Source organism: Eurypyga helias, unplaced genomic scaffold (genome assembly GCF_000690775.1).
Source record: "Eurypyga helias isolate BGI_N326 unplaced genomic scaffold, ASM69077v1 scaffold15822, whole genome shotgun sequence".
Taxonomy (NCBI): Eukaryota; Metazoa; Chordata; class Aves; order Eurypygiformes; family Eurypygidae; genus Eurypyga; species Eurypyga helias.
In genome coordinates this window covers 9,087-18,298 of record NW_010234197.1, presented here as the reverse complement: position 1 = coordinate 18,298, position 9,212 = coordinate 9,087, and the positions used below count along the sequence as shown (strand labels likewise).

At 43.9% G+C, this 9,212-nt stretch overlaps 1 non-coding gene across 1 annotated transcript; it reads right to left on the bottom strand.

Moving 5' to 3' along the window:
* Positions 1–1,628: 1,628 nt before the first annotated feature.
* On the bottom strand, positions 1,629–1,701 carry TRNAF-GAA. The gene has a single exon. It is a non-coding gene; the product is annotated as a tRNA-Phe (tRNA).
* Positions 1,702–9,212: the final 7,511 nt, after the last annotated feature.

Below are 9,212 nucleotides of genomic sequence, written 5' to 3'. Positions count from 1 at the left end.
CTCTTCTTCCCTATCTCTCCGCCCTCACCATTTCCGATCAAGTTTGAGGTAAATTCACCTGAAAGTCATAGGAGTTCCTAAGGAACAGGTTCCTGAGCACAGCTCAGTGATGCTAATGCCAGCATTATGAAGGCTGTGTTTTCCTGGATAGCATGACTGTTCGTAGTTCTTGCAGATAAAAGGAATTAGAGAAAAAGAGGACTTGAGAGGTGTGTGAGTAATACAGCGTCATCCGTGGGGACACGTGCTGGGATAACACACAAAAACAAGCTGAGAACACAGAGTACTTTCACCTGCAAGTTAACTCTCACCAGACTTGGGGAAGGTAAGAGAAGACTGATGTCACTGCTACGGCTAGGGAAACTGAGGCACAGCAATGCAGTTTACACAGATCATTCAGTTTGTTTGATGGACAGCCTAAATTAAAGCTGTTTATGCTTTTTTTTTTTTTAATTGGTTGGAGGTGTCTGAATTATTCAATAAAGCTTAATTTAATTGCATAATAGGAAGACAAGACCATGAACTCCATAAATCACTGGGTAATAGGAACCAGAACAATTGGATATTCCAGTGTGTTTGAACTTGTCCATGATGTCTCCAACTTGTCTCTCCCTCATCTGACTGCTCTTGCCCTCATTAACAGCCAGTGTCCCAGAGAAGCCTTTTCCCCTTCTTACAGCCAAATATGACCTAGTATTGTCCTAGACCTTCTGCGGGTTGCCCTTGAGTCTGTTCCGGCACTACCTCCGGGAACACCAAAAGCACCCTGCTTCCCAGGGACACTGTCACAGCAAAGTGATCTCCATTTGCTCAGAGCTGGCATCCTTTCCACCCGCTGACTTTCCCACCTCCAAAGAAGGCTGCAGCTCAGCGAGGGGAACAAATATACCATAGAAGGGAAGCGATCTCTGCCAAGCACTGCAGAAATGGGACACAGATGGTGTCTTAAATGAGAACGGAAGTTTATCTGGGGGCTCTGCGCGTGACGTAGCATTGCAGATCTTGCAACAGATGACAGACACTAGGATCTCGGAGCGGGTGATGAGATAATTTTGAGGCAGTCTCTTGTCCATAGAGATATTAGCTTGTCTGAAGAAAAAAAGTATTATTATTGAGCTCAATAAACAGTTCTGTAAGGATAGGAATGTATAAACCTGCTTTTATTTCTATGTAGAACCGGTTCTTCCGATGCCCTAATCTTAATGACAGCTGTTTGTTGGCTCATTGGTCAGCCTGCACGGTTGTGCTGATTGGCCAGGTGACCACCTCTAATGGAAATGTATCAGGATGATATTCACCTTGCTTTTTCGTGCTCTACACATAAATGTGTGTCTTTCTCCTTCAGTCACAGAATTGTTGGAAGGGACCTCTGGATGTCCAACCCCCTGCTTCAGCAGGGCCACCTAGAGCCAGTTGGCCACGACAGTGTCCAGATGTCTGCTGAATATTTCCAAGAATGGAAACTTTGCAACCTCCCAGGGAAGCCAGTCAAAGGTCTCTCATTGTAGGAGAGATGTTCCAGTCCTTTCATCATCTTCCTGGCCCATTGCTGGACTCTGTCCTGTAACTCCATCTCTGTCTTGTACTGAAGAGCCCAGCACTGAGCACAAAAAACTACAGCAAAATACTGCTGAAGCCCGGGATTGAACCACGGACCTTTAGATCTTCAGTCTAACGCTCTCCCAACTGAGCTACTTCAGCTCTGCTGTGGCACAAATTTTCACAAAACCTGTTGGAATATAATTATCTTTCAGCCTTTTCAGACAAGACATTAGCTTGTGAGTCAAAGAAGTTATTTCAGGGAACAGGATACAGACAGACCAGGCTCAAAAGTAATGGTACAAGGCACTAACAAGTTCTCAGAGAGAACATGCTGGTTGAATTTCTAAAGTGGTCTAACATATCCAAAATACTTCACTGTAGGGAGAGAGTTGGATGTGCTGGTAAGAAATAAGAAAGTGATGCTCCATGCTGTACCTGAAGCTCAAGGTGCATATCATAAAACATAGATAAAATCTGGATGTAAGCAGCATCCTTGATCCAAGGACAAGCCAAGAGGATTAGCATAGGACAGATATTTCTAATGTTTTTTCACAGAGTCCACTGAAGCATCTGGAGTAATTCATGGAGCTTGGCTACTCCTTTCACATGTATCTGTCTCTTCAGCTAGGGAATGGGAGCCAGGCAAGTTCATACGATACAGGAGACATTTGCCCAGCCCACCTACTTATTCTGCAAATTGAGGATTTTCACTCCCAGTACAATCTACCATCTTTCCCCAGCTCCAAATTCACATGTGCCCAAAATACATGTGTGAAATACACAGAAAGTTTTTCATGTCTGCTAAAAAACCGGTAGTGAAAGTTGTCAAAATTATATTTAATGTGGGTTTGAATGTTCAGCTTGACAGCAGCAGATATTTCCTCACAGAAGTTTATTAGATAACACCTCCTGACATCTGGGGTCCCAAAATAGACTATGGAACCTATTCCAATATCCAGCCATCAAGATCATACCCTAAGTGAGTTTTGTTTCTGCAAAACCGCTTCTACCCTTGAGTTCCAGTGATGATCCTACCCACGACCGCTGCGGAGGTGATCACACGTGCATGGCTGAGGGTCTTAGCATCTCTTTGTTTATGAGGAGGGGACCTTTCTGGACAGCTGAGCATTGCTACAGAGTTCCTGCTTCTTGTTCATTTCCACTTACAAATTGTCTCCTATATGTGACCTAGAAACATGCCAGATCCAGGCCTTGAAAGCTTTGTGGTGAAAGAACAGGTTCACATACCAAATCTAGGACATCGCTGAAGGCCATGGCCACCAGACAACCCAACCTAAAAAACAATACCTCTGTTGCATGTTTTGTCTAGTAGAGATGCTGATATGACAGCAACCTAGAATATTGGTCAGGGATTTAAAGTCACAGAATAGTGATTATGTCTCACCCCTGAAGTGGAAATGAGCAATCATTATCATCTATCCTATTGACTCTCTCTCTCTCTCTCTCTCTCTCACCTCCATTTGGACCTCAGGATCCATAAGAAGGTAGCTGGGGATTGGCCCCAGTAAGTCTTTCCAATTGTCCATGAAAGAGGATGAGGAAGAAATCTTTCAGGTAACACAGGAATCTGCCCCCCCTCCAAATCATCCATGAACCAAGGCTGTATGTTCAGATCATGTCTGGTTGCATCTATCTACAGAAAATCCTTACAGGAACAATTTCTTGAGCTCAGTGACAAAGGATCCTAGAGATACAGCTTGGACCAGCCTGCAGGAATAGAAAACTCTCTCTGGTATATTATTCTCCATTTGGGTGCTGAAGGAAGTGAGAAAAAGGATTGCATAGCGAGATGATTTTTTAAGTGAATATTGTGGGGACTGTCGTGTTTACTTGTACATAAAGCTTTGCTTTGAAGGGTTACTGATGTCGGGAGCGTGGATCTGCTTCAGGTTTATTTTTAATTTAAAGACTGTCTGTTTCAAAACATCAGTGCCTATGAATCTGTTGAAAGAGCACTGTTTTGCTCTTCCCTTAATAGCTCTGAGCTATTTAGCATTACCAGTGCTGATGATAATTATCAGATTCCTAGAAGGCCAGATGGGGACATCAACATGATAGGTAACAAAGGCCACAAGGAAAGACCTGCTGAGCCTGGCAGGACTTAATTCTGCAAACCCCAGCAGTTTGGAAAAGGTTCCTGGGGTGAAATTCATCTCATCTGACTTCTCAAAGGCCGACAACGCAAATCTCTAAACCTGACCTAATCACTAAACAGAGATTATAGAAATAGGAACACTGGTGCTGATTTCTCAAATTAAATCTCCCTTCAAAAACAAAACAAAAAAAGAAAAATCTTTTAATGTTAACATGATGCCTTGGGTGTTTTCATCATGTCAGTCTGGGAAACGAAGTATCCCTTTTCTAGCCACAATTCATATGTGCATCAAGAACATTTTCCTGAGTTACAACTCAGCTCCCTGCAGCCACGCTAGAAATAACGTTACCCAGTGAGAATGAGAAAATATATTTCCACTACTGAGTTCAGCTGAAGCATTGACTTTTCCTAGAAATTACCCTTGTGCATGCACTGTCTGTTACACTGTGTAGTTTGAGGGTCATTTAGAGGGTGGTGGTGTCACCACATGGGCATTTTGTTTTGCTGTCCACCAGCTGCTAGAAAACCATAGTCTGCATGAGGTGTCGTGGAGTACACTGTGTGGCTCAGGGACGAGCTCAGCAGCTTTTGTGCAGTTCTAATGAAGCCATAACACTATTTTGCCCAGATAAACCAGGTTATGGAGTCACTTCATGGGGTTTCCTAGACTCGGTATTATGCCCATGGCAAAAATAAGCTGGGTCCTATCAAAAGTTTTTCTCCAAATTTAATTAGAACCGACAGCCTCTGTCACTTCTGGGTCTGCACAAATCCCATTCATCTTTCAACTCTTTCTGAGCTTTTGGGGTAGAGGGGGTTACGCATTGGAGTTTAGGACTATCTGGCATGAAGGAGCCAGAGCACAGGAAAGCCTTCGCAAGGCCAGTGGTGCCACCTAATGGGAAAATTCCCAGGGAATCAATTTCTCGGAAGTCCTTAATTGGAGTGTTGCTAGGTGACGTAGAGATGGAAATTAGTAGCTCTGATGTAAGTCTCTCTTTTCTGCTGCTTTACGACCATCCCTTCGTCAGTCAATTCCCTTTCCTCAGCGTCTGAGCCACACACATGAGAATGTCCCGAAAAATTAATTCTGCTTCCTGCTTAAATCCACTATCAGCAATCCCTGAAGCTACTGAAGCATTTTTAACCTTCTTGACGCTCAGAGTCTGTCCGGAGAGGAAATTATCCCAAATTTTTTGGCTAATGAAGATCCAAGCACAAAACAAGAGGGAATGAGGGGCTGCCAGGGAGGGACCAGGACTCTGGGTTTTCCCCTTAGTTACACATTTTGCAAATGAGAGGTGAGACAGATTCTCTGCATTGCAACCTCCATGCTATTGCAGCTCAGCAGCGTCTGGAATCAGACTGTGACTCTGCAAAAGAAAGGATAATGTCTCAAAAGCCGTGGCTGCCAAAAGTTCCCACATGGCAACCCTCTGCAGCCACTTTGCATGGTAGATAATCATGGGAGTGGGCAGGAATGAGCTGTGAAGCCTGTCCCTATCTCACAGGCTTATTTTATTCCCTGACTGTGTTGTCTTCCCAGCACCTATGCCTATTTCCACAGCAAAACTGCTACCCTTATTTTGCAGGAGTGTGTTACAGTGGTTAGGGCAGGGTCTTGGTCTTTCTCAGATCTCATCTCAGCTCTGCCATCAATGAATCACATGTTTTAAGCTGTCTCAGACTTTCTTTATTTCAGTTTCTCTGAGGTTGACAAGGTTTTTCCAAGATACTTTCCCATTTCTTCCAGGCATGAAGATGTTTGAGAGGGCTGGCAGTTCTTGTAGCTATCCAAAAACACCGAAAAAAGATTATATTATGTGATATTGAAGTGTTGCTTCTGCTGTTCTTGGGGACAGGGCACAAGGGAAGATGTAAGGGGATCTAGTCCCACTTTCAGTGCCTCACTGAGCTGAAATGCCATCATTACAGACAAGATTGCAGCTCACAAAAGCCCTGTGCAATTTCATGGCTGAAGAAGGGATTAACTTTTAGGGCAAAGGGGAGAAACCTGCAATTAAGCAAGCTCAAATCATTAATTCTAGCAAGGAGCTAAGCTCTATTGGTAATGATGATGCTACAGCTGCAGCTGGTACTGCTCAAAGCCCTGAGCGCTGCCTGGCAGAGGTGGCCAAGCATCGATAATTGTCCTCAAAGCTCAGGTAACTTCCAGTGATCTTTCCTTTCATATCTCTTGTGTTGAACCCAAGAGTTCCAGAAAAGAGAAAGGGGTTCACTTGTAGGAGTGTTGTGGGTCGGAGGTCTGTGGTTCCAAGACATGGTGCTCAGGGCTTTGTAGAAGCAAACCAAGGAGCTGGGCTAAAAAAGGCTGATCCCCAGCATACCAGGGAAAAGCGATTAGAAGGTGTGTGAAACCCATGGAAAGGTAGGTCCAATGCTCAATTTAGCTTTTTGGGGTGTTTGTTTGTTTGGGGTTTTTTTTGTTGTTGTTGTTTGTAGGGGGTTTGTTTTGTTTTGCTGGTTTTTTGGGGTTGATTTTGGGTTTGGGGTGGTTTTTTTTTTTTTTAATGCTTCACTGTCTAGTGAATCCAGGAGTATTCAAACTCCTGAAAACAAATTACCTGGGTGTTATTGATGTCAAGCATGAGAGTGAGGGTGCAGGATGGGAAGGACTAGAAAGAACAAGTTCAAAGCTCTTACTTGTCAGGTGGCCTGCACTTGGGAATTAACTTGATGATGAGTAAGTTTCTCTGGCTCTTCCCTCCATCCTGGAAACTCTGCGGTTCTGGAGAAGGTGAACTGGTCACCTTCTATCTACACCCTGTCCACAGACCTTGCTGCACCAGGTAGCTTGGGAGGAGGGGGTGGAGGCTTTGGATGGGACTCCACAAACCAACACAAATGTAGCCAGGAGAGGTGTTTTGATTTCTTTTTTCTTTTTTTTTTTTTTTTAATCAGAAGTTAGGATCATTAACTGAAGTTTGCAGTAGGAGCAACATGTGCTTTTGTCTCTGCCCCAAAAGTTAGCTGTTTGACCCTGTGTCTCCAAAACCTCCCATGACAACTTCAGACGGTTGCTATTTGTTAAGTTCCTCCAAGCACTGCTACTAGAGGAAAGGAGTCATCTGTCTCAAAGAAGAACATTCGTAAGGCAGTATCACCTTTGAATTAGTGTCTAGAAGCTGTTACCCTGCACCCTCACTGCTGTTTCAGGCAGGATGATACTAGCAGGTCTCACCCGCTTCTGCTGCAATCACATTAGTCACTCGCAGCAGAGTGATTGCAGAGTCTAATTTCTCTACATCCTTCTCCTTCAACCTGAAGCTCTTCAGCCCAGTCCCCATCCCTGTGGAGATCCTGCTGACATTCCTGTGGCTTGATTGGACTTGCATGTTTTGAGGTCTTGTGTCTCAAAGCCTACTCCTTATTTTACCCTTTCAACTCTACTCCTGTCCATGGATTGTGCAAACCAAACAGGTGCCTGTTTGCCATCTCAGAGCTCCATTGCTTAACTCCTCTGCCCTTCCTGAAATGAATCTTCATGTAGAGAAGGGACTGTTTCAAAGTCAAAGCTTTAGTGTAATAACTCACTGACCCTTTCTGGATGCAGACGTTTGGGAGGGGAACTCCTTTGCCTTTAATAGAAATGTGTGCTGTTCCAGCTAGTTAAACTAAGCAAATAAGTTTATGGAGCTAGTTTGGCATTTGCTATGCTTTCCCCAAAGCAGCAGCTCTGTAAAACTAGTAAAAGAAAAAGAAAAATCCATTGATTCCCCTGTGCCTCAGTTCCCCCATTACTAAGAGGACTCTTCTCTCGCAGGTGAGAGCTCTCAAGCATTTGAGGCTGGAAAGTGCTCAGATGTGAGCAGCACTGTCATCCCTCAGTCTGAGCAGTAAGTGGCTCTTTAGCTGTTCCCCATCTTACAAAGTACCTCAGATAGGTTACCCTAGTGCTGATAGTCACTGATGTCCTGAAACATCAGTATCTCTTTTTGAACATCCCTTCCCATCTCCCCTTACCTCTAGCCTGTTAAATGCAGTCTGCCCTGACTTTCTCTCACAGGAAAAACTGTGTGCAGTGAAGACAGACAGACACTTCAAGGAGCTGAGCTGGGGGAGTCTCTAAGACCAGCTCATCTAATGGTGCAAAACCCACTCAGACCCATGGAGAAAACATCACAGGGTGACTGACTGACCATACAACAAAGCAGGAGAGAACAGATATCAGGAATACCCAGACCAGGAGCAGCCTCTCTCCAAATGACAGACCCCTGCAAGTTTCTCTGGTGGAGCACAGCTGGGAAGCTGGCATAGAAAACAGACTGGAAAACTTTTTAATGCTCTTGGCCTATAATGTCATATATTGTACCCATGATGTTCAATTGTTTAACTAGACTTAAATCACTCTAAACTACATAAATTACCTCCAATAATCCCTGTTCTTTCAAAATGCTGACACTTTTTTATTCCAAAACACAGCAATCTTGCTATCTTCCACATAATTGTATAACATATGTGGCTCATCGCTGCCTCTTAAATAAATAAGTGTTATGTTCCACAGTACGCACGTAGTCAAACATAATTTTCTCTGTCTTCAATTGTTTTAAATAGAAAGGCAGTTGGAAATAATTGGAGGGTATATCTATGCTTAAATGTAAAGGATTTGGGACAAAAAAAAAGAACAATTCTCGAATCTAAATATTATTGTTTAACAGCTTTTAATCACAGTCCCAAAACTGGAAAGAACAGGGTGTACCTAGTTTGGTTATGTTACAGCTTGGTAAACCAGCTCCAGTTTCATGAGCAGACTTTGTGCAGTGGCTGTTTCAGAGGACATGTGGAGAGGGCCCTCATCCAAAGCACTGGCAAAAGCTACATGCTGCGTGCAGAGTGAGGATGGATATGAGAACATAGCCAATGGACGTCACCAAGATGTGGTACCCTCTGGCTATACTTGTCTTCCCTCAGCTCAGAAGGAAACGAGAAACCACCACAAAGTTTACCTATGTTGATACCAGGGTCCTGCAAAGCTCCAGAGCAAGCGTGTAGAGATGGGGGGAAAGGGCTGGAGCATCTTTACCTCCCTCCACAGTAACCTACTGCAGTTGAAGGCCATTAGTTTACTCATCTGCTTTATCTTTTGCAGAAATCCCTCCTCCCATTGGTGTCTGACTCTTTCAACAGTGAGATTCAAGCCTTTATCCTGTCCTAAACCTGGGTTCATGATTTAGCTTCATACTTTGACTTGGACATACAGGATGGAAAGGGACTACAATATGCGGCAATGAAACTGTGTGATCTAGAGGATGGAAAGTTCTGCATCCTTGTGGGTATCACAACTATGACCCAGCCCTGAAGGCTAGGTACATGTACTATCATCTCTCTGCACTGGAGAGTGCTTTTCTAACCTTGTGGTATTTCTCCAGGTACCTACCCATTTCACTTCTGCATCTTTTCATGGTTTCTTCTCCAAAACTCCACAATTGTACATGGTTAAGAGTCAGCTGCTAATTTTGCAGTTTCTGCAAGTGCACAATAAGCTTTCTTGAACAGACAGACATTTCCTGCCAAGAACTGAGACTGTACATGC